Here is a 25,238-nt window from a genome sequence, read left to right on the forward strand (position 1 = left end):
AGAGGCCAGTGTCTTGTAGCCCAGGACGTTTCTGTTCTTAGAGCACTTCCTCTGCTCCAGCATGATCAGGAGCTTGTTACCTTCTCCCTTGAGGAAGTGGTTGTACTGCAGGGAGAAGGTGAGCGCCAGGTTGGTCTGCACTGGTCTACTGCGGGGCAGCACAATCTCTTGGGACCTCAGGATGCCCTTGGAGTCTCGCATCCTCACGGAAATTACCACGGAGTGGAGGTCCTTGGCCAGCTTCTTGAAGATCACTAGCTTCGTTACAGTGAGACTACACCACCTGGGCACGCAGCTGGGGCTGGAGCAGTCCACCTCCCAGGTGGCGAACAGGTTCTGGGGGACCTGTGTTTTGAGCACCTTGGACGTGCTGGCCAGGCCCACAGTTCGTGAGGAAGCTGCAGCTGCTGGCATCCTACTGGACCTTTTCCTACTCAGGGTTGGTGGTTTTTTCTCCTGTGGTGGGACAGAGGAGGGACATGATTGGTGGCAAGAAGTGGGGCATGAGTGATCAAAGGAGAGTGTGGCCACACAAAAAGTGGCCACTCGCTAATCTCTGATTAGGTCAGGGAAGGCCTGGGTGATGGTCTTTTAACCTCAGAGACCTAAAGATATCACAAAGATGCTTTGAAATTAAAACGTTTTAACTAAAAGCTGTTTACGGTGGTCGCTGGGTCCTAGGTTGGAATCTTCTGCAAAAAAAGGTCATTATTTACCTTAACTGAGACTGTCTACTATCTTTTGGAATCTACAAGAACATAGCTTTGGAACGTCAAAGGAATTTTCCTTTATTTTGGATACTCTGTGGTCTGTGGAGACCACAAATCCCCTCATTGTTATTGAGTTCATTGTTGGCTGTTCTGTCCTATATCCCCCTATGGGAAAGAAGTATGTGTCTGTCATTTCACTTTTCATCCAATCCATCACCAATGGATTTCATGCAACTCACATACATCGCCACTTCTGACTGTAATATCTAAAATAAGGTGACAACTGCCATTCTCCAGAGCATTATTTCAATCCTTTGAGGTTTTGATTCAAGGCAAATGACCATTTGGCTCAGATAAAATCTCAACAATTGTTCACAGTTTTGAATGCTTCTTACATGGACATTTACTTGGCACAATACAGCAGGATCCCAGAAACTCTCACCCAGCACCACCTTGCAGACCTACACCTGGTGCTGGCATCCAGCAAAGGGCCCATTGACGCACCAGTTCCCTGCCTGCCGGTGAACTTGTGACACTTGTCTGTTGGATTCAGGACCTTCCCTTGCTTGTGTTGCTGACTTTATTGGAGCCATATTTTGTAATACTCTTGGTGGAACAAAGGTTAACAGTTGATAGATCCCAGGCTATGGAGAGACAGGAGGGAAAATGGGACTGGTTTTTACCCCTGGCTTTTCTATAAGATTTGCCTTTTGAGAGTCTGGGCAAACACCTTAGCTGTTTAAGTGAGAGCTGATCTTGTTCAGCTCAGAAGATAAAGGGGCACATCCTCCTTCCTGCATGAATCTCAGATGTTCTTAGACAACTGAGGATCTTTGCGGATGTGTCAGAGGTCATTCCTCATGACATGCAGGAGCCCCATAAGGAAATTCCCACACAACTGCAATTAAACTAACTGGCTCTTCAGGGGGAGTACTAATGAGGTTTAGTCCACCTCTGCTGGTAGCCCTTCTGGTTGTTGTAGTCAGCAAGGAGAGAAACTGAGGCACATAAGAAGGTTGAATGAGACTCTAGGTGAGTGAGCAACTTGCAGCTCAACCCATAAAGCAACAAACTTTAACCCACTACATAACACTCCCAGAAACTGTGCTGAGACTCTGCAGATACCAAACCATAAAAACAACAGCAACAAGCACACCTATAATTAACATGGGAAGTTGTGCCTCCATGGCTGGGAACTCCCAGGCCCCAGCCCTCATTAATATTCCTGATAGGAAGCCTTGACTTGCAAGTGCTTTACAGAAGTGTAAATGTAGGAAGTTTTAACTTCAAAATATCAACTGAAAAATGGCCAATATACAGTTTTCTTTGGGTGCCTAATTTAATTTTTCACAGGCAAAATAAAACAAAAGAAACAAATAACTATAACCCTGGCGGCCTGAAAATTGAACTGATTGAGTGTATAGGATGCATATCTTGATTTGGAAATTAGAAACTTCTAAGGAGAAGCACAGACAAATTCTCTTTAAAAAATAAATGAACAATAAATTTCAGAGATTATCTTCAAACTCTCCTGAAGCTAATACATGCTAACTCCCCATCCTCCCCCTTCTATAGCACGTCCCCTATATCTTTTGCTCTCTGAGCTTCCTTGTCCAGATGTGTTCCTTCCCTTCCCTTCTTTCTTCCCCTTCTGTCCCCTCCACTGCCCCTCCCTACTGACTTAAGGGAAAATGAGATTAGGAATTCTGCCAACTCCCTTTGGAGAAAAGCTGCTCTCAGCCAGAGAGGAACCAGCAATCATCCTCCATTTTCTCTATGGCCCTGATTGGTTCACAGAGAAATTTAACTGATGGAACATGTAATCCTGGCTATTTTAACCTATTGCAATTAATATACTCCTGGTTTCTGGGAGCAAAAGCAAGAGAATTACTCAATAAAGTTTATAGAAAACTCCCATAGAGAAGCCTCCACACTTTAGGGATATAGGAAACTGAAACAGGATTTAGAAAAAGGATACAAACAGAAACATGCCTAGGGCTGCTCCAAGATAGAGTGTCGCCTGCAGACTGAAGGGTCCCAGGTTTGATTCTGGTCAAGAGCACATGACCAGGTTGGAGGCTTGATCCCCATTAGGGGGCGTGCAGAAGGCAGCCAATTGGAGATTCTCTCTGATCATTGATGTTTCTATCTCTCTCTCCCTTTCCCTTCCTCTCTGAAATCAATACAAAATCTATTTTAAAAAACGGGGAGGGGGAGAAGCAAACATATAAACCCTGTATATATTGAGGCTATTTTATTTGTTTTTAACCACAAACAATTAATTGCTTTCACCATCGGAATAAAGCTTTCCTACAAATGTCTGTTTTTTAATCAAAACCTGTTTCCTTCCAACTAGGGAATGTTATGAGAATATATATGGTTTGCTTATCAAATCTTCCCCAATTCCCCTGTTTAGTGAGTGGGTTTTTGTTTTTTTTTTACTGTTTAATGATATCAGTGATGCTGACATATGCTTTCTCCAGAATAGTAACATATATACTTAGAATAAATGAACCAGATACTGAACCAAAAGGGAAAGTAGTGATTTTAAAGGAACCTTCCAGGAGGAAACTAAGCTTGAGACTGACTGAATGTTTGCTAATCATCTCTTCTTCAGTATTATCTTCCACAAGACCCTGAGAGATGGCTTAACAGGGTACCCACCCTACTCAGAATGGCCCCAAACAGCCCAGAGACATGCAGCCATGCCTCTGACACTAGGCTTTCTCATATGTCTGCCTAAAGATGGGGGACCAGCCCACAGTGAAGTGAGAATTCTCTTTTGGGGTACATATTCACCAAATGGGAGTAACTTCACCCTGGGTGCCTCAAACAAGAAGCCAATCTTCTTTTGTTACACCAATTACCTGGTTGCAATATAAAGTGGGTAATAGAGAGGCTTTGGCACCATTAACTTTAAGACTATCTTGCACCTGGGACCTGTGTTGCCATTCCCAGGGGAGATAGACGGAGGTTTCATATACCTGAAAGTCTTTATACCTCTCAGAGTTGTGAGCTTTCTGGAAACTAGAAGAATATTCCCAAATAGAAACAATCCAAAAATGGGCGAATGAATTTGTCAATCCCTTGCTAACATTTGGGGGGGGGGGGGGCAACCCAGTCCCTGAGGTATTGAAAATGACTCTCCTTGTTTTACAAATGAAGTTTTCAAGGTGCCATAGGTTTTGCTCCAGAAACAATTCAAAGCCCACCATGTCCTTTTACCTTCTCCAAACCTCCCCTATTCATTTTGGAGGCTTACAGGTAATTGGCTTCATGCAACCAAAGTCCCAGAACCTTTGAAGTGAAAATACCTGAGTTCACCAAGACGTCTTGTCCAGGCCATTTTTAAAAATACAAATCTCTGGAAGATATGACTTATCCCAATAGAAAAAACAATACCTTACCCATCTACACAAATCTCTTTAGCTTTTTCAACTATATCTTTCTAACTTAGTAAGTTTTAATGAAAGTTATTAAATATCTACACATTTTGAATTAACGTGAATACTGACACATTGATTGCTAGAGAAGTCTGAAGTTCACTGCTTTTGGGGGTTTTTTAATTGCAGAAGGTCTGTAAAATGGATTTGGAGCTGTTGATGTAATGTTTTTTGCTTTGCTGAAGGTGTGTTTTTTGAAAGTAAGAGTTTGATTAAAATATGTTCATCAACGTCTATCTAAGGAATGCTGTTTGTTCACTTGTGTGCTTACGATTGGAAATTAATGCTCCTAACAGTTAAAAGTTCCAGTTAAGTTGGAAGAAATTATACAGTTATGACAATAGAAGGCTTGAGGTATGGAGAGTCATATTTGAAGGAAAAGGGCAAATGTAAGTTTCTCTAAGGATAGTTATTTCTGAATGGGTAAGAAGGTTTGTAAAAGGTGAGGAAAGGTTTGTAAAAGGGGGTATAGGCTATACAACTTTGTGAAAGTTTTATATAAAAATATTCTTTTATTTCTCTACCAAAAAAATAATTCAAATTGTGTGTACAGTCTTTGTGTGATATGTGTTCATCTATGTGTCATGTGTGGTGAATTGTCACCCTCCATATGACATTACTAGGATATATTCTTTTATTGGCCTACAAAGATTAAATGCTTATGTAAATTAAGGAGAATTCTGTAGTCTGGACAAAATACTTAATATTACAACTGTTTGCAAGTATGATTAATATCTTTTAGAGTTAGTTACCCTAAGTCTGTGTTTGCTTTACGTAGATTTACAAAAAGTCCATGGTGTAATCTTTTGCACAAGTATATTTGCAACCTTCCCAAAGTTTCTATTGTAAGAGACTTTTAAAACAGGAGATGACTTTGAGTCAATTCCAATGGGCCCTGGAGTACCTCAAGGATTTATTCTCTCTCCTTATTAGAGAAAAGTTTTTAACTAATTTAGGACTACTTAATATGCTTGAAATTACCTGAGGAGCTTTAAAAAATTAAAAATATAAATAACTGTGCTATTTGTGTACCTATATTTTTATTAAAATGGATGTTCTAAAGATTTCAACCTGCTCTAGGAAGGAATGTACAAAGATTCAAGAAAATTTCAAATAGGAAACACTCTGGTGTAACAGTGGTCTTGGTGTCAGCGACACCAGGCCAGCCAAGAGGATGGTTCCCTGTGAGGGTGTCTGGCAGTTGGACTCCGGGTATTTGTGGCACAAACATTGGAAGTTTATGAATTATATCCAATTCTCAATACAAGAAGCCATGGACAATGTTTTAAAATCTTACATGCTATCTGTTCCTTTTATATTGAAATTATGTATGAATCCAAATATATACATATACTTATATATTTTCATATCGTTCTCTGTAATTTTACAGTAATTTTTGTTACCCAAAAATTATTGCCTTGAAATGTTATATTTTACCAAAAAGGCAGGTTTTCATCAATTGCATTGCAATCAAAACTATAACCATACCACTTTGTTTTGTCGTGCATAGATATTGTTTTACTTTACTGCATTTTCAAATATGTTACATCTTTAGAAAAATTCATGAAAAGGACTCTTGACTTACTCTATTTTTTTATTCTTTTCATATATTTTATTGATTTTTTACAGAAAAAGAGAGGTATAGAGAGTTGGAAACATTGATGAGAGAGAAACATCCATCAGCTGCCTCTGGCACAATCCCTACTGGAAATGTGCCTGCAACCAAGGTACATGCCCTTGACCTGAATTGAACCTGGGACCCTTGAGTCCTCAGGTCTAAGCTCCACCCACTGAGCCAAACTGGTCAGGGCTTGACTTACTCTAAGTAAGAGGTTTCTACGCAGGTCACATCTTTGAACTGAATGAAGAAGTATAGAACTCTAAGGAATGACTGAATTCACGAAAATACTAGCAAATAACCAGGATAAACAACAAAATGGGTAGGGAACTGAATGAAGAGAAGATGGTTATTATCATTATGACTCTGTTTAAAATACTGCTGATTTTTAAATCATTTTGTTTTTCAAATATAAGGAAAACTAAAAGCAGAAATTCTACATTACTATCCATGACTCACTAGGAAGGTTAGAGGGAATGATACATTAGTGACACTCATTTCACAGTAATCCCAAGAGACAAAGACTTCAAGGACCAAAACTTACAACCAGGAGATTTTGTTTATTGAAACACATTAATTAAAGACTCTCTCCAATGTGTTAAAAAGGACGTTACCTTATGAGAGGCCTAACCCTAAATGGATATCTGTCACTGACACTGCCCTCCATCCACTAAGGAGACTGAAGACTTTTCAAGGATGAGAACCCACGGGCAGTGGGGGCTGACAGCTTTCCCAAGAAGCCAAGAAGGCCTGGATGCTGACAGATTACTGCTGCTCAAACCTTGTTCTTCTATCTCCTAACTGTTATTGATTATATGTACATCAACTGATTTTTATATTTCTATTACACACCTTATTACATATGAATAGTTGAATTTCGACATCTGCTAAGTTTTCCCACCTACTAGACAAGTACATTCTAATGATCAGTATGGTAAGGAAACAGTAGAGGGTCTAAATTCTTCAGGTCAAACATAGCATAAGTACAAGGAACAGTGGATGAAGAAGGAAACATAAAATTAGCTTAATAAACAATTATGTAAATACATGCAAAGGGTTTTTGGTTGGCTGGGATGCTTATTTTCCTTAGTCACTTTCTTGTCTAGTAGTAGACATTTTCTATTCCTAAGCAGTGTTCCTGCTTTAATGTTTTTGCTTTTGTTCCTGGTATGTAAGTGTTATACTAGATGCAAAATACCAAAACTTAAGACAAGCAGCAAACGGACTCTGCTCATGTTAGCTCAAAATATAAATTTGATACAGAACATTTTTTAAGAAAAACATATAGGATCTCATGGCCTCCCATGCGCCTGCCTTTTAATTTTGATTAATAATAAAAATTCCACTTTGAATGCCATTCAAAGTTAGAGTCTTACCTTATCCCGAATGGTCCATTGTTCAGCAAGACATAACACTAACACTCATCATCAATGCATAATTTGTATTGATTTCTGAATAAAAGGAGGATGTGTGAATGAAAAAGGGGCCCCATGCTAACCTGACTAGCTCAGGGAAGTGATGCAAGGCAGCCTTGCAAACTCAGAGACCTTAAGTAACTACAAAGGATGGTCTGAAATTAAAACACTAACAGGAGCTCATGATGGGTAGTCAGATCCTTGCCTGGCATCTTCCCTGACAAAGGTCAATCTTTACCTTAACTGAGTGTGTGTACTGCCTTTTTGCCTCTATGATAACATATCTTTGGATTTTCCTTATTTTGGACACCTCATGCTCAGGCACTGTTCTGTGCTCTGCGGAGATCAGAGATCCCTTCGTTGCTATTGAGTTCATTGTTGACTTGAAACTATCCTACATCCACCATGGTAAAAGAAATATGTGCCTATCATTTTACCCTTTATCCAATCACAGAAGTGTCTCCAATTTGCTTTCTCCTGTCTCCCTAATCTATCACCCATGGATTTCATGCAACCCACAAAAGTCTGCACTTTTGCTTGTATTGTATAAAATAAGGTGCAAAATTGTCATTCTCAGGAGCATTCTCTCAACCCATTGAGATTTTTCTCGCTCACAATTGTTGACACTTTGGATCAAATAAACACACACAAATTTTTCAGAGCTCTGAAAGTTTTTCACATTAATAAGAGAAAAGGTCCTTGGCAGGAAAAGTAGAATTGCAGGTGAGGAATATGAAGCACATTAGTATCTTTGGTCATTCTCTTAGCAGAGGACAAACTGCACATGCTTGTATTAACAGTGTCACCCATGCGATTTCTGACAGAACATCCCAATGTATGATGAGAACACCGAGGCTTTTCCTGGGGTGGAGGATTTGGATATTAGGACATGTGGTATGTTTAGTGTGGCACCGTCGTCATGGCAATGGAAGGTTTTAAGTCCAGGTCCCACAGAAAAAAAGACATGGATCTCTGTGATATGCAGTCCCGGTCCCCATACAATGTGCAGCCCTGGGAGGCCCCAGCTCCTGACATGGAGGAGATGAGGACCCAGATTCCTTTGGGAACTGGACACTAGGAGGGATCTCAGGGGAGTAGCAGGGTGCCTTCTGGAACCTGAGTCCTGTTGACTCCCTGGGGTCCTGGAGTTTGGGTCAATTGGGCACCTACCTACACTCACCCTGCGGCGGTGCTTCAGGCTGGAGGATATATCAGGTGTCTGTGCCGCCTGCAAGGGCGTGGAATTGAAGACCCCATCTGTCGGCTCCGGTCCGCTCTCCTGTGCAGAGCTCTATAAAGACAGTTTCCAGTCACCAGGGGAAAACCTCAGAGCCCTGTTTTGCTGGTTCTCTAAAACTTGTGACTCTCCATTCCAGACACACAGAATGTGATCTGCTGAGACCTCTACTGGCAAGGAAAAGTCATGACAGCCTGAGAGCCTAGGACTCCCATTGGCATAGATCAGGGACCCCTCTAGAGCCCCATCTCCACCTGCCTGCCCTACCCTGGGGTGTGATCACAGCAGGGCCTCTAGGTTATCCACTGCTCCAAACACTCCCGAGGTTCTCCCTGCAGGACCTCCTATCCACCACATGAAGAGGGGGGGATGTGGGCTGCACAGGGATGGCCCACAGAGGAGGCTGGCCTGGCGGGAATGGGTCTGACTCAGGCCACCTTCACTTACCTGAGGGGATCTTCTTGAAAACGGCCAGAGATGTCGGGCACGAGTGTTGAATCCTCTACAGAGTCTGGAACAACACTCCCTGCAGGGTCTCCGGGAACCAGAGCCCCCATAACTGGGAACACAACAAGAGAACATGTTGAACTGTCAACTGTCTCTTGCCAAGTGAGTGGCAGTTGGGCAGTTGCAAGAAAGTGGGTGCCTGGTTACGGGGGTTCCAAGTTCTATCAGGAAGTGACCTCACTTCCTGGAATTGCCTCCCTGACTCCCCTCACCTAATTACAGCTATAGATAGTCCTGAGGGCTGCTGACTGCTCAACTACCTTCTCCATGGAATACCAACATTGTACACAGTGACACGAACACACCCTGTCCACAATGTTTAGCTGAAGCCAAGGTGCTAGGTTTGAGGAGACAGACCAGGGCTCAGACTCAACCCCTTATTCTTACCTCTTCTTGATCCTGGATAAGTCATTGTGCCTGTTAGAGCCTGTCTCTTCTCTGCCTGCACAATGGATTATTGCAGCATTTGCTTCTTAGCGATATTCACGCTCATGAAGGTAGTAGCTATAAAGTAGGAGGAGGAATGCCACAAGGCAAAAGTGCCTACAACCTCTTTTTCTTCCTATTGTCACCTCCTCGATGTCTGATTTTCTTTTAATTCCACCCAGGGTCATTTGACTGTGTGTGTGTGTGTGTATGTGAGAGAGAGAAAGAGAGAGAGAGAGAGAGAGAGAGAGAGAGAGAGAGAGAGAGAGAGAGAGAGAGATTGTGTGTGCGCACACACACATATGTTAGTGCTAGGTTGTATTGTGTTCAGAGTGGAAACCAGAAGTTGACATTTTATTTGACAATGGCTTGTGGGGGACATGACTTCCATTTCCCCCTTTGTAACAGCTGCCATTGTCCATATCCAGGTGGTCTGGGGAGTTTGGGTCAAGGCCCCAGAGTGGAGTTATCAGCACAGCTCACTGGCCTGGCCACAGTGATGACGGTTGTATGTGGACATGTGACTTCAGTGAGTTGAATAAAATTCTTTTTGTTAGTCACAAGAAAAAAAGTTCTGTTGTCATATGTCTCATGGCCTTATGAAAACATGCTTTTAGTCAATAATCATGTGAGAGGTGCAAATGAAAACAAAAACGAGGGCCCTGGCCGGTTTAGTCAGTGGATAGAGTGTTGGCCTGAGGAATGAAAAGTCCCGGCTTCAATTCCGGTCAAGGGCACATGCCCAGTTTTGGGCATTGATCCCAAATAGGGGCATGTAGGAGGCAGCTAATCAATGATTCTCTCATCATTGATGTTTTTCTCTCTCTCTCTGAAATCAATAAAAATATATTTTTTCAAAACACAATGGGATACCATCTCACACTTGTCAGAATGGCTATCATCCAGAAATCAAGAAAGGACAAATGCCGGTGATTATGTGGAAAAAAAGGAACCCTTGTGCATTGCTAGTGGGAACATAGACTGGAGCAGGCACTCTGGAAAACAGTATGGAGCTTCTTTGAAAAATTAAAGTGAAACTCCCATTTTACCCAGTAATTCCACTTCTGGAATATATCCCAAGAAAGCAGAAACACCAATCAAAAAGGATATATGCATCCCTGTGTTCATAGCAGCACAATAGCTAAGATTTGGAAACAGCCTATATTCCCATCAGCGTAAGTGCCCAACAGCAGCTGAGTGTAAAAAACCCGTGGTACATCTACATTATGGAATACTATGCTGCTGTAAAAAAGAAAGAAGTCTTACCATTCACAACAGCTTGGATGGACATGGAGAGCATTATGCTAAGTGAAATAAGCCAGTCAGATAAAAGTAAATATCACACGGTCTCATTCATTTGTGGAATATAATGAATAACATAAACTGATGAACAAAAATTGATCCAGAGACAGAGAAGCATCAAACAGACCCTCAAACCTCAGCAGGAAGGCAGGGGAGAGTGGGGGAGAGAGTAAGAGACCAAGCAAAGGTCTTGAATGCATGCATATAAGCATAATCAGTGGACACAGCCATTAAGGGGGTAGGTGCATGTGCTGCAGGTGGGGGTGGCTGGGGAGGGGTCTAGGGGAAAAATGGAAACATATGTTATACTTTAAACCATAATAAAATAAAATAATACAAATATTTCTCTTAGTAAAAAAAAAAAAGAGAGAGAGAGCTAGTGCTCGTTCTGGGTCCCAGAGCAAAGCGCCCCCTGACCCCTAGATATGGAGGAACATGCAGGAGCTTCCCAGTATGTCAGGATTTCTAATGTCCAGACCAACTCTGTTGGAGAGGTGGGAGCCTTGGCCTGGAAGGTATGAACATTCCTGAACTCTGGGCTCTGAATGTCATGGACATTGGGTGATATCTGCCACTCTATGGACATCAGTTTCCCAATTTTCCATTGAGGGTTGGGTTCAGAACTGCATAAGCCTGACCTCACAACAAAGGGGCCCAGCTCCCTCCACCCTGGGTGGGCACTGGACAGAGGTGCATGCCTGTGGTTCCAACTCTGGACTCCCTTTCAGTAAAATACTGGAGAAAGGCTCATTTACCTGCTGAATGCTCACCATCTCCCCCATGCCTCTCCATGTCTGTGCATGATGCCACCAGCAGATCCTTTTTCAGAGCCCCCGAGGAAACCTGGGTGCAGCTAGAACCCCAACTTTGAGGACACACCGCTGGATTCATCTCAGGCTCTGTTGGGCTCAGTATCTTGTTCATTTATTTCTAAATACATATTACCCTTCTGGAAAAAGCATGTGTGGGTATTACTGATTTCATAAAACAAACAAATAAGCAAACTAAACACCTCTCCCTATCAGCTGATTTGGGGCATATTTTATTAGCAAAGATAGATATTTGCTAATATGGCTATAACATTCCCTAGCTGGAAACAGGTTTTGATTAAAAACAGACATTGGTTAAATATTCCTGCCATTTCCACAGAAGGTTTACTCTGAAGGAGAAGATAATTAGTTCGCTGTGGTTAGGAATAGAGTAGCCCCAGTGTCTACAGGGGTCTTACTGGCTTCTCTTTCTATGATAATTTCACCTGCTCCCAAACTATCAGTGAGAATGCAAACACCCATGGATCAACCCTATATCTGTGTGTGTGTGTGTTTGTGTGTGTGTGTGTGTGTGTGTGTGGTTTGTTTGTAATTGGTTTTCTACATCCCATTTCAGTGAACAGATTTCTCTACAGGAATTTTCCTGAAAGGCTTATTTAGAATTTGTGTTGCATTTGCTGACAAAAACCATTAGCTATATTAATTGGAATCAGTTAGAAAATCCAGGATTACATATTCTAAGAGTTAAATGCCTTTGTGAACCCACCAGGGTCATTGAGAAAATCAGGAACATTTGCTGGTTCCTCTCTTGCTGTGACAAGCTTTTCTCCAAAGGGAGTTGTTAGAATTCCTATTCTCATTTTCTCTTAAGTCAGTAGGAAGTGATAGTGGAGGGGACTGAAGGGAAAGGAAGAAGGATGGAAAAGGGTGCAGAATATAGTGGGGGAACTAGAGAAGGTGGAAGAATGGGGTGTTGGCAATTATTACCTTCAGAAGAGTTCAGAGACAGTCTATAAAATTTCTAATTCCTCCATTGTTTTTAAAGGAATTTATATGTGCTTCTGAAAATCTCCTGATTTCCAAATCAAGATATGCTTCCATTCATTCATTCAGTTTAATGCTAGACCTGGCATTTTCCTAATTTTCATTGCATGCCAAAAATTAATTTAGGCACACAAATAAAACTGCACTTTGGCCATTTTAGGAGGATATTTTCTAATTAAATCTTCCCATTTCTGTAAAGCACGTGTAAGTAAAAGCTTCCTATCAGGAATATTAGTGAGGGATGGGATCGGGCATCTCCTGGACTTGGAGGCACCACATCCCATGTTAATTTTAGGTGTGTTTTGTTGTTGTTGTTTTGTAGTTGTGTGTATGTGTATGTGGTTTTTCTTTTCTTTCCGATATCTGCAGAATCTGAGCAAATTCTCTAGGATTGTTATATAATGTAGTTGGTCAACCTGTGTTGCTTATCTGTTGAGCTCCACGAGGCTCTCACCCCTCAAATCACATTCAAACCTCTGATGTGCCTCGGTTGATCTCCCTGCTGTCTCAAACAACCAGAGGGTCAGGGAACAGTTGACCAAACCTTATGGGTGCTCCCCCACCAGAACCAGTCACTTTAATTGCAATTGTGTTCAAATTTTGTTTGGGGCTCCTGCACATCATGAGGAATGACATCACACATCCACAGATATTCTTAGTCCCCTAAGAATACCTAATACTCAGACCTGAGGGAGAATATGACACTGTATTTTTGGAGCTGATTTAGTTCAACTCTAATTTGAATGATTTGGGTGTTGTTGTTTTTTGGGGGTTTTTTTGCTCTGATTCTCAGAAAGCAATTCTGATTGGAAAGGCACAATTTAACAACAGCCACCAATTTTTTTCCTACTGTCTTGTCTTAACCTAAGTTAAATCAACCCTTAATCTTAGTTCTATCTGGAGTATTTAAAAATACAGCTCAAATAAATCTAACCCTCTACCACCAGCAAGGGAAAAGTCATGGATTTAAGATACAACTCACCCAGGTTCACCCAATGGGTGGGGAACCAGCAGTTCAATGGGTCCTTTGTTGAATCCTAACACCATGTCCACGGGTTGGTCCTGGGTGAGCTCTTTTGGAATCCTGACCCACTACGTCAAGTAAAAGTCAAAGTATGAAACATTCAAACTTGTCAAGAATTTTGGTCGTTTATTTAAGTCCCACTGTCAATAACTGGCAGGATGAAACTCTCAGCGGATTGAGATATTCTCTCTGGCAGTTTTGCACCTTATTTTATACATTACAATCAGAACAGGAGATGTATGGTGGTAACAGGAAACCCAGTGGTGATGCATTAGGGTTTCAGAGAAATCAAAGCAGTGAATCCTCTGTGACTGGATAAACAGTAAAATGACACAGACATACTTCTTTTACATGTGGATATAGGATAGTTCCAAGTCAACAATGAACTCAGTAAGAATGAGGGGATTTGTGGTCTCCACAGAGCATTGCCTATGTGTTCAGGGGCCTGGAAATAGGGAAATTCCTTTGACATTCCAAATTATATGTTATTGTAGATGCCAAAAGGCAACAGACAGGCTCAGTGAAGGTTAAGATTGCCCTTTGTCTGGGAAGATGCCAGCCTAGGACATGACTACCCACCATAAACTGCTTTTAGTTTAAAAGTTTTCATTTCAGAACATTCTTTTTGATAACTTTAGGTCTCTGAGTTTGCAAGAACACCACACAGGGCTTCCCTGAGCTAGTCAGTGAGCATGTGGTTCCTTTTCACATACACAATTCTTGGATCACTTGTCCTCACCTCGTGACAACAGTCACTGAGTGCTTAGGGCAGTGGTCGACAAACTCATTAGTCAACAGAGCCAAATATAACAGCACAACGATTGAAATTTCTTTTGAGAGCCAAATTTTTTAAACTTAAATTATATAGGTAAGTACATTGTTATTAACTTTATTAGGGTACTCCTAAGGCTTAGGAAGAGCCACAGTCAAGGGGCCAAAGAGCCGCATGTGGCTCGCGACCCGCAGTTTGCCAATCATGGACTTAGGGGATTGGTCCGAACTAAAGCCCCCAACCCACCTGGCAGTTAATAAACTGCCCCTGAGTGAATGTCCCTCCTCTGTCCCAACACAGGAAGAGTAACCATCACCCCAGAATGCAGCAGGACCTGTATGTTGTAAACAGATGCAGCTACCTTGCTGCCCACAGTTCTAGTCTCCACACCTCCCGCTCCCCCATCCCTGTGCCCAGGTTCAACACCAATGCCCAAGAACCTGTTTGCTACCCAGGAGTTGGACAGCCCCAGCCTCAGATTCGTGCCCAGGTTGTGCAACCTGACCTTAATGAAGATGGTGGTGTTCAAAGAGTTGGAGAAGGACCTCATCTCCATGGTGATCGCCATGAAGATGCAGTACTCCAACCTCATATCGATGGTGACCACGGTGAAGATGCAGGGCTCCAAGTACATCCTACGGGAGTGTGCTGTTCCCCAGTGACAGTCCTGGGGTTGACCTCACTGCAGGACCCCTACTTCCTCTGTGAGAAGGCAACAAGCTACAGGCCCTGTTGCACTGGAGGAAGTGCTTTAAGAACCAGATCATCTGGAGCTAGAAGACACTCCCTGTGGGTGCCATCCGCATGGCCAAGGTCAGGCAGCGAACCCTGAAGGGTGGACAAAGTGGCCGAGGAGGCTTCTGCTAAACTGGCCGAGATCTGGATTGCTCCCTGTCCAACCAGCCCATCCACTGGGAGGACAGCGCCATACAGGACAGATGCAAGGCTAAGTCAAGGGTTCATTACTCCGAGGGGGTACATCAGAGCTTCTCCTCTGAGCAACAGGCCAGCAACTATGCCACCTATGGACCGAACCTGGCTGAGAAGGGCATTGACATGGGGATGCTCAAGAAGTAGAGGCCATGGATATTAGGAAAGATGTGCATTACCAGGCCACAAAATATCAAATAAAAAGTGGTGGTGTGTCTGGGAAAGTTCAAAGTGTTGGAGGAGGCTGTGGACTCGAGCAGGACACAGCAGAGCACGTCCCAGAGTTGGAGTGGGACATGGACCTTCTATTTAACACACTGCGAAACCCCAGGGACAGTGGTCCAGACATGGAGGATGAGAACAGCACCCTCAGCACCCACAAGCCCAAGCTCAGACTGTTCTTTGAAGGGTTGGCACACTCCAGCTCACAGACACAGACGGAAGCATCCACAGGGCCCGGAGCCAAGAGGAGCCTGCAATTAGGGGCAAAGTGCAAGAAAACACGTGAGCCCTCAGGCATCAAACAGCCCAGAGACAGTGTTTCAGACTCGGCGGCCCACTGCACCCCCTCCCCCAAAGTCGCCTGAGTCTGGACCTCCTCCATGTCTAGCCAGTCTTCTCACCGTGTGGACAGCGCCATGTAGGCCAGCCCAAGACCAAGTCTACAAATCACTACTCTATAAAGGAGTATCAGAGCTTCACTGAGCAGGAGGCCGGTGAAGATGCCGCCCATGGATAGGAACTGGATCAGGAAGCAGTGACTATTGAAAGTCACAACAAGGTCCATGACAAGCAGAATGTAGTGGCTTGGCTGAGTTGGGCCTAAGTGTCGGAGGAGGCCCTGGACCGTGAGCAGGACCCTGCTGATCATGTACCCGAGTAGAGGAGGACCCGCACCTTCTGTCTAACATGCTGGAGAACCAGTGACAGTAGCCCAGACAGGGAAGAAGATGACAGCCTTCTCAGCACCACCAAACCCAAGCTCAGGCCATACTGCGAAGGCCTGTCACATTTCAGTTCAAAAATGGACATGGGGAGCATCCATGGTGCCCAGAGCCAGGTGAAGCTTCCGAGTTTTAGCTGGTTCTGCTGAGGGCTAGTGTGTTGGCGCACGGAGTAAATGGTCCCGGGTTCAAATCTGGTCACGGGAACAACTGTGTTGATTACAGGCTTGATCCCCAGCCCTGGCCATGGCACATGCAGGAGGCAAGCAATCCATGTGTCTCTCTCACATCGATGCCTCTCTCCCTTTCTGTCTCTCCCCGTCCCTTCAAGTTTCTCTAAAAATTCAGTGGAAAAATAACCTCTGGTGAGGGTTCACAAAACAAACAAAGCAAAACAAAGGAGCCTCCTAGTCCAGCTGAAGTGCCCAAAAAGACCAAGCTCAGTCAGCAACAGTCAAGTGACAGTGTCTCCCACTTAGAGCCCCAGAGCATTCCCACCCAGGGGAGCACCAGCACCGCCCAAGGACAGCCCGGAGGCAGAGACCTCAGCCCTGGACATGCTCACCAAGAAGATGCGGCTCACTAGGCGCATCACCAAGACTGAGTCTCTCATCCCCTCCACCAAGGCCAAGGGGAAGCATCCCCGCCACCATGGCTGGGCAGGTTCCTGAAGGGGCGGCAGACGGCACAGCCATAGAACAAGTGAGCCAAGAGCCCAGACAATGAGCATGGCCAGACCTAGGGAGACAGCTGCAGATCCCCAGGAAGACCATGTACAACCAGCTGAACCACATCCTCATCTCTGATGACCAGCTGCCAGAGAACATCATCCTGGTCAAACCTCTGATTGGCAGGAGCAGTTCCCCTCAGATACCCTGCAGGGGCTCATGCTGCCTGTGCTGTGCATCTGCTTCATGTATGACGTCCGGTGGCCTTCAGCTCCATCATCTGGTGGATACAGAGATACTGTAATGATAATTCCCAGCCCCTTAAGCCGCTGAAGATCCTGGTGGCAGGGGCACAGCACTACTTCAGCGCTGTGCTGCGGGTCTTCCTGGAGCTGCTGTCCTACAAGATGCTCGGCTGGCTGGGCTATGTGCACTTCCTGGTCATCCCGCTGGGTTCCAACTTCGTGGCCAGGTACCTGGGCTCCATGCATTACCACTACAACAGCTTCTCCCAGGACCTGGCCTGATGGGACCTGTTCCATAATCTGGAGGCCCAGAGCGCCATACAAGACACACTGGACATCGTGACGAGAATCACGCAGTACATCACGGGAACATCTGTTCCTCTCAGCTTCCCATCGAGGAAGCCCTGCTCTCCTACAAGCAGAAGAGACCCAATGAGGATTCCTTATAGTTCATTCTTTTCAGGGTGGCAGGAGAAAGTTGGGACAGTGCAACAGTCCTCAGACACGTCGGGAGACTCAGATGATGGACCCCCTTGCGCTGCAGCGTGCTTTTATCCTTCCCTTTGTCCCTACCTCTGTTCACCAATGATGCCTTGTCATCCCACTCAACTTGTCAGTGAGTGGGGTTTGTCCTCCCCCAGCCAGGGCGATGGCGCCAAGCTGATGGAGCGGCAGGTGGATTGCTGGACGGCAGCCCAGCCCACAGACAGGAAGAAAGACTCGAAGAAGAAAGACCTGCCTACTGCCAACAACACTCTCAAGTGCACCTTCCAGTCTCTCCAGGTCAGCAGGCTGCCCAGCAGTGGCCAGGCCAAAGCAACACCCACCATGTGCATGACAGTACTCACCAAGGAGAAGAAAAAGAAGGTGTTGTTTTCGCCCAAGAAAACCAGGACAAGGCATGGAGTCCAAAATCCAAAAGCCAGTGTTTGGAGGCATAAGCCACCTGGTCTGCAGGGCAACGCAGCAGGAGAACATTCTGCGGGTCCTCATCAAAGGTGTGGTGTGGAATGAAGTTCTTCCCGCTGGCAGCCCAGGGTCCTTCCGCATCCAGCACTTCCCCATGTGCATCTCCAGACATTCTGACTACACCTTCCAGCCCTGCCTGCAACCCTGCAGATGCCAAGCACAGGAGGGCCCACCTGCTTTTCTGTTCACCTTTCAGTTTAGTACAGAAACCGACCCTGGAAACACAAAGAGAAACCTTCTTAAGTACAAAAGTGCTCACTACCCGGAAGCTAATGTGCAGCCCCCATTGGGAGCCCCAACTGCTCTGCTGATTAACCGGAACTCTCTGGGGGTCAGGCGGGCAGTGCTGAGCTGGAGAATCATGGAAGGTGAGTTTTGGCCTCAGGACCCCTAACTCTCCCAGCGAGAAGGGTTCTCCCTTCTCCACCTGCCCTTCCTGGAAGCCAGGACTCTGCCTCCACAGGACTCATAGCTGGTGGTCAGATGCCAAGGACTGGCCTCCCATTGCGGGCATCCTGAGCAGAACATGGAGGCCAGTCAGCCCAGCCCTGGGCCCCAGCTGCCAACCCGCCAAGTGGCCCCACACCATCCACTCGTGCTTTCCTAAAAAAATAGGTGTGTGGTGCAGACCCCCAGGCACACCGGCTAGACAAATTGGTGCAATACCAGCTGCCCGCCTTCCTGAGCAGGGACTATGCTTTCGCCCTCATCTCTCTGTGTTATGACAGAACATTTGTTCCACCCAACAGGTGTGGGTCCACCTATTTACCAGGTGAGCACCCTGTCCCTGCACAGCACAGTGGTCACACGGCACCCTGCTTGCTGGGAGTCTTCAGGGCACTTCATGTCTCTGAGTGCTTGTGCCTCTAACCACAGGGTGAACCTAGGGCAGTAATGGCGAAACTTTTGAGCTCTGCATGTCAGCATTTTGAAAAACCCTAACTTAACTCTGGTGCCATGCCACATATAGAAATTTTTGGATATTTGCAACCATAGTAAAACAAAGAGTTATATTTTTTAAAATTTTTTAAATATATTTTATTGATTTCCCACAGAGAGGAAGGGAGAAGGATATAGAGTCAGAAACATTGATGAGAGAGAAACATCGATCAGCTGCCTGCTGCACATCTCCCACTGGGGATGTGCCCGCAACCCAGGCACATGCCCCCGATCAGAATCGAACCCGGGACCCCTCAGTCCACAGGCCGACTCTCCATCCACTGAGCCAAACCGGCTTTGGCAAGAGTTATATTTTTGATATTTATGTTATATACTTAAATGCTATGTAACAAAGAAAAATCAACCAATGAGTTTGCATGCCACCTCTGACACATGGGTCATAGGTTCGGCATCACTGACTTAGGGTCAAGCTCACAGGTTTATTGTAGAAACTCAGTGGGGTCCTCCCTGGAAAGTGCTCTCTGGGTGCCTGGACAGTGGAGAGGTCTGCTGCACGGGCTGTGGTTGAGCTCATTGGCCATTTTCTCTGCCTCATGACAAAGCCTCGGCCTCATTTGATTCTCTACAAGGCCTTGGGCTAAGCTCATTTCTCCTTAGATACAGATCGGAGATTCTATGAGGGGTCGGTGTCCTGGGTGAAGCCAGACCCAAAAATCCCAGAACTGAGCCATGTGGCCCCATCCTAATTTTATTCTTGACTAAAAGATTACAGAAAAAGAGTGGAAAAAATCTAAAATATTAGTGTCAGCACTGTGTAGTGGATGAGGGTAGGGGAATGAAATACAGGAGGGCATATTAAAGAGCATGTCTTGCTGAGGAAAATATATATATGGGTAATAAACCACAGGGATACGTTTAACTGCATGTATTTTAAGTTAAGGGAAAGCACCTTGTCTTGCAAAATGGAATTCATTAATTTTAACTCTGCCTCCTGAAATAGGACCTATTAAATGAGAAGCAATAAAGGATTTTTTAAAATAAGAAGAAAATTTGACAAATGGAAGTTATTGTTTGCTTTGTTAGACATATTATATCAGACTAACAGAAAATATCCAGTCTTTTAAACAAAATAAATCATTACCACATACTATGCTACATAGGAAGTCTCAATAAATACCAAAGAAGATATATATGTATTTTCTCCATTGATATGTTCATGAGCCATCATGCATGATACCTATATATTCTCTAACCATAATACACTAAGGTAAGAAGTTAATAATAAAGAATAGCTTTAAAATCACTAAATATCTGGCTACTAAAGTGCTGCCTCAGGACTCACTGAAACAAACCCTCAGAGTTGGATCAGCTCAGAAGAGAAACATAAAGAACCATGTGAGTAACAGAAATGTATCCAGAAAAGAAACACGTATCTGGGAGGCCAACTGCAGCTTGCTGTGATAGGTAACTGACGTGCATCATGTAAATCAATGCTTTAAAAAAACACACAAAATGCCCTGGGTAGTTCCTAACTAACGCTTAAATCTAATAACTGCAAAAATCTCTTCTCCATCTCAGCGATGAGAGGTTCAGAGCCTGATGAACCACGGGAGGGGCACGGGGAGGAGAAACCAAGCTGTTACCATTTTGAAACCAAGTTTCATCTGAAGGGGATGCAAGCATGAGCTGTCACTTCTTGGAAGAAGAAGGAAAGCCTTTCACGCGGACTTAGGGGCTAGGACCTGGTGTTCCCCTCCATCTTGGCCAAGCACTCCCAAACCAGCCCTGTCGTGTGGATGATGCCTCGTTTCAGTCTCTCCATCGCGCTCTTGCTGCCCGCGTACGTGAGTCAGATCTCCTTCCCTAGTTCTTTGATGATGACCAGCAGCTCAGCATATTTACTCTGGGGCGCCTGGCTGTTCTCTGTTCCCTGCGTGGTAGAGATGTTGGTCCTAGTCACTCAGCAGCTGGCGGTACTGGGAAGACGTTGCCATGCTGGTGGAAGGCGGGTGAATGCTCCCAGAGGCCTTGATGGAGGTGGCGGGCATGTGCATGGTCAAGTTTGGTTTGTAAGACATCCCCTCCTCTACCCCCTGCCTCCCGAAGTGGGGCGCAGGCCCCATGAAACAGCACCGGCAGCGGTGAAAGTGAGGCCAGGCAGTGGCGAGGTGGGCCTGGGGTCTGTGACCCTGTCTGTGTGCCTGCCCAGCTCCCGCACACTTTTTGTTGTTGACAGCTCGAGCACACTGGCAAATATGGCCGTCCCCTCACCCTGACACTGCCGCAGTATCATGATCTTTCAGTTTCTTGGTGTTCTGCTTGTGCTGTTCAATGTCTTTCTGCAGACACTCAAATCTCCTTTTTATGATGAGGGATCTCTTCTTCATGTTGTTTCTTCAAGGCTGCCAGCTGTTCTTTAATCCGCTCTGGGAAGTATCCTTCCTCTTCAGCCTTCTGTTTTTTTTGTGAAGGTCCCAATGGCTTCCCTGATTGCGCCTGCATTGGAGCTGAAATTATCTGACCATTGCAGCCAAAGCCTCTGGCTTACATGGCCCTCACACCCCACACTTGGAGCCGCAGATGTGCCACTGACGCAGAGACTGCCCTGGTTGTCAGTGCCGCGCAGTTCCGGACTACCCCACTTAGTTTTAAATGCAAACCTGCCTTGGACAGGCCTTGAAGGTCTTTTTTCCATGGCGATCACGGGGTAGCAGGCCAGCCAGCACCCACAGCCCCAGGGGTCCAGGGATGCCGGCTGGCCTGCGCCGGGGCTCTCTCTGCCTCCAATCCACAATGCAATCACCGATCACCGGCCGCCTTTGCCTGCCCCCACCTCTTGCCTGCCGCCTGGGTTTCAGATCCCTTTCACCTCCCAGCATTGCGGCTACATATGCAAATTACCCGCCATCTTTGTTGGCGGTTAAACGCCATCATGGCTGGCAGTTAATTTGCATATTGCCCTGATTAGCCAATGGGAAGGGTAGCGAAGTTACAGTAAATTACCATGTTTCTCTATTATTAGATAGGATGAGAAATATATATTGAGTGCCTACCACATGCCAACTCTTTATGTTAAGCACTTTATTATTATATTTTATCCTTGCAACTCATTTTTTCATAACATTATTTTTATTGTTTTATTGCTTAAAGTATTACAAAGGGTACTACATATGTGTCCTTTTTTTTGCCCCCGCCCTTGACAATCCCCTGGCCTCTCCTACACCCCAGTGTCTTATGTCCATTGGTTATGCTTATATGCATGCATACAAGTCCTTCGGTGGATCTCTTACCCCCCTCCCTCCTGCCCCCCAACCCTCCCTGGCCTTCCCCCTGCACTTTGACAATCAGATTGAGGCAGCTCTGCCTCTGTATCTATTATTGTTCATAAGTTTATAATGGTCTTTATTATCCATGAATGAGTGAGATCATTTTTCCCGTGAAAAGAACAAGACGTAAAGAACTCAGCTAACGTGCCTGAGGTTTTAATGCAAGTGGCAGTGCCATACTTATCACTAAATTTTTTCTTTGTCAATCCTCACCCAAGGGTAAGTTTCCCTGGCCCAGACCAAGGCCAAGGATCTAGCCTGCAACTGAGGCAGTTAGCTTGACTGGAGTCAAACCCAACACCTTTCAGTCCACTGGTTCGCAACTCTTACAGGCAAACAGCTCTATCTCTTTCTCTCACTCATAGGCTGCTCTAATTTAATTGAAAACATCCAGAATTTTCTTCTGGTCACTAGTAAAAATAATCTTATTAAACTCACTGAAGTCACATGTCCACATACAACCATCATCACTGTGGTCTAGACAGTTAGATATGCTGATACCTTCACTCTGGGGCCCTGAATAACAACCCCCAGAAACAGCTGGATTTGGAAATTGGCAGATGTTAGAAAAGGGAAAATGGAAGTCATGTCCACCACAGGCCACTGTCAAATAAATATTTGACTTCTGGTTTTCACTGTGAAGTCCTAACTTCCATCCTTATAAGAGAAAAAAAAAAAAGAGAGAGAGAATAACAATCTGAAAAACAGGAGCTCTTGTTAAATCCATCTGAAATTAACTATGACTATGAAATTAACCTTTGCTGCTGCAAACCGTGGCGATTTAAGGCTCTGTTAGAACAATACAACCTAGCCAGTCTTCCCGATAAGATCAAAAACATGTTTTCCACTCAAAGTGAGAGACAAAATCAAAGAGCATGAGAAGAGAAGACAGATTCGACCACATCAAAATGCAATGTGTCTATTTGTCAAAACACACATCAAATGGAGACAAATGGCAAGCTAGAGAATCCATTTGAAAGTTACATGGCAAAAACCTGATATCCATGACAATTCAGATTTGCTAACAATCCAATGGACAAGAGGGCAAAAGGTCTCAAACTGAAATTCCAAAAGAAGGGATAGGCCAAAAGTATGCGAAAGATACCCAACTGCAGTTTAAACCAGAATGAAAAATTCAAATGAAAATATTGCTCTTTCTCACCCTGAACAGGGTGCCTCACCTGTTCGATGGAGAGTCATCCCATACACCAAAGGATGCAGGTTTGATTCCGGGTCACGACACATACCTCAGATGTGGGTTCTTAAAATGTTGTGGAACTGGAGAGTGTTTGTGATGTGATGGAACAGTTGCGAAAAATTGTGAATATTCTCCATGTTGGAATTTACACTTTGAAGGATCATAGAGTTAAAATTTATATAATGTAAAGTTATTTTTCAGATAATAGTATTAAATTTTATTAAAAAAAACATTTTATTTTACTCAATAGTGTAAGAAAAATACCCTAACCTTCTAAGTATGTGCAAGAGAAACACAAACATTTCTTAAATTGCTATTACTGGGAGGTCAGGGGAGTCCTCTCTGCCGAGGCAGCTGACACAGGCTGCCCCCCAGGATCTGGGACCACAGGCCTCCCAGATGCTGAGGCTAGTGTCTCAGAAGCTGCAGGTGGTCCACATCTGGAAGTTCGGTGACAGCTGTGCCTGGAGCCTGCTCTGGCTCAGGAGAGGGCACCAGAGTTGGCATTTTCTCTTTAGGTATTTCTTCATCTTGCTCTGGAGCTGCTTCTGTAGATCCAGGAAGGAACTATGTTACCACCATGACCGCCTTTCGTGTGCCTTCCAAGGAAGGGAACCTCCCATCTCCATCACTGAAGTCCCAGTTCAAGCCCCCACCCCAGGACATCCTCCAGACTGCAGGCCATGGGGCACTGACCTGAGCAGCTCTGTGCTCCTGCCTAAGCCAGGCTCTGGGAGCTCTTCTCTGAGTGGCGCAGCCACATGCCCTCCCCATCACACACACCACACCTCCTCCTGCTGTGTCTCCGCCTCAGTGGGCTCAGGTGCTCCAGCTCTGAGTGGAGATACTGGGCCTGGGTTGGCAGGTCTGGGACTGGAACAGGAGCTCTATGGAGGCCAAAAGCATGATTAGGCTGGGAAATTCTGGCGGCCGATAAAAATCCTCAGTGTACTGGTCCAGCCATATGCCCAAGATGCAGGAGATGACCCTGGGGAGAGAGATAGACTGACAGCTGCGTCTGAGGCCTGGTTTTTCTTTCCACATGGCCCTCCCAGAGCACCACCCAGACAGCCTAGGGTCCTGTGCCTGCTGCTGCTCCTGCCCATCCAGAAGGCAGACCTACTCCTTGCTCACCTTCAACCTGGCAGTCCTGGCAGAGATGTGCCTGGTCACCCAGGAGGGGCTGGCAGAAAGCCCTCCTTACTTACAGCTCTGGATCAATGAGGGAATCGCCTGTCCTCTTCTTCAGGGCAACCTGACATGCTCTCTCAGTGTCCCTGTACCCTCCCACTACCCTCCCACCTGAATGTCAACTCCATGAGGACAGGGAGGGCTGGTGTCTATTAAGTTCCTGTCACTCACTGACACACAGTAGGTGCTCCAGGTATAGCTGACCAATGAGTGAACAAAGAAAATCCTCTGGTGTCCAGACACCTCCTAACACATCAAACTTTGGCTCCTGCACCTATGTGCTGCCTACTTCACTAGCTGCCCTGTGGAGTTCTTCTTCTCTAACTGACAGTTAACTCCCATGGGGAGAGAGCTACCACCAAGCTACCACTGAGAAGGTTCTACCAGAATAGTGAACAAGGTCCCTGGATAAGGGTGTAGATTCGGCTAGGATTAGAAGCAGAGGGGTGTGAATTTTCTGAGGGGCTCACTCTGTCCACTGACCTCCCCAATCACCCACACCACCCATGTGCACATGAACAGCTCTCTGACTCCTGCCTTTTTTCCTAGGAGAAACCCTCAGACCTCTGCCCTCCAGCAGAAATCCCACCATGAGTAGG

The 25,238-nt window shown here is 45.2% G+C and overlaps 1 pseudogene; it reads right to left on the reverse strand.

The window, feature by feature from the left end:
- Positions 1-20,659: 20,659 nt before the first annotated feature.
- Positions 20,660-21,008, reverse strand: LOC132219385 (cyclin-dependent kinase 2-associated protein 1-like; annotated as a pseudogene).
- Between the last annotated feature and the right edge of the window lie 4,230 nt (positions 21,009-25,238).

The sequence above is a fragment of the Myotis daubentonii genome, chromosome 16 (genome assembly GCF_963259705.1).
Source record: "Myotis daubentonii chromosome 16, mMyoDau2.1, whole genome shotgun sequence".
NCBI classification, from domain to species: domain Eukaryota; kingdom Metazoa; phylum Chordata; class Mammalia; order Chiroptera; family Vespertilionidae; genus Myotis; species Myotis daubentonii.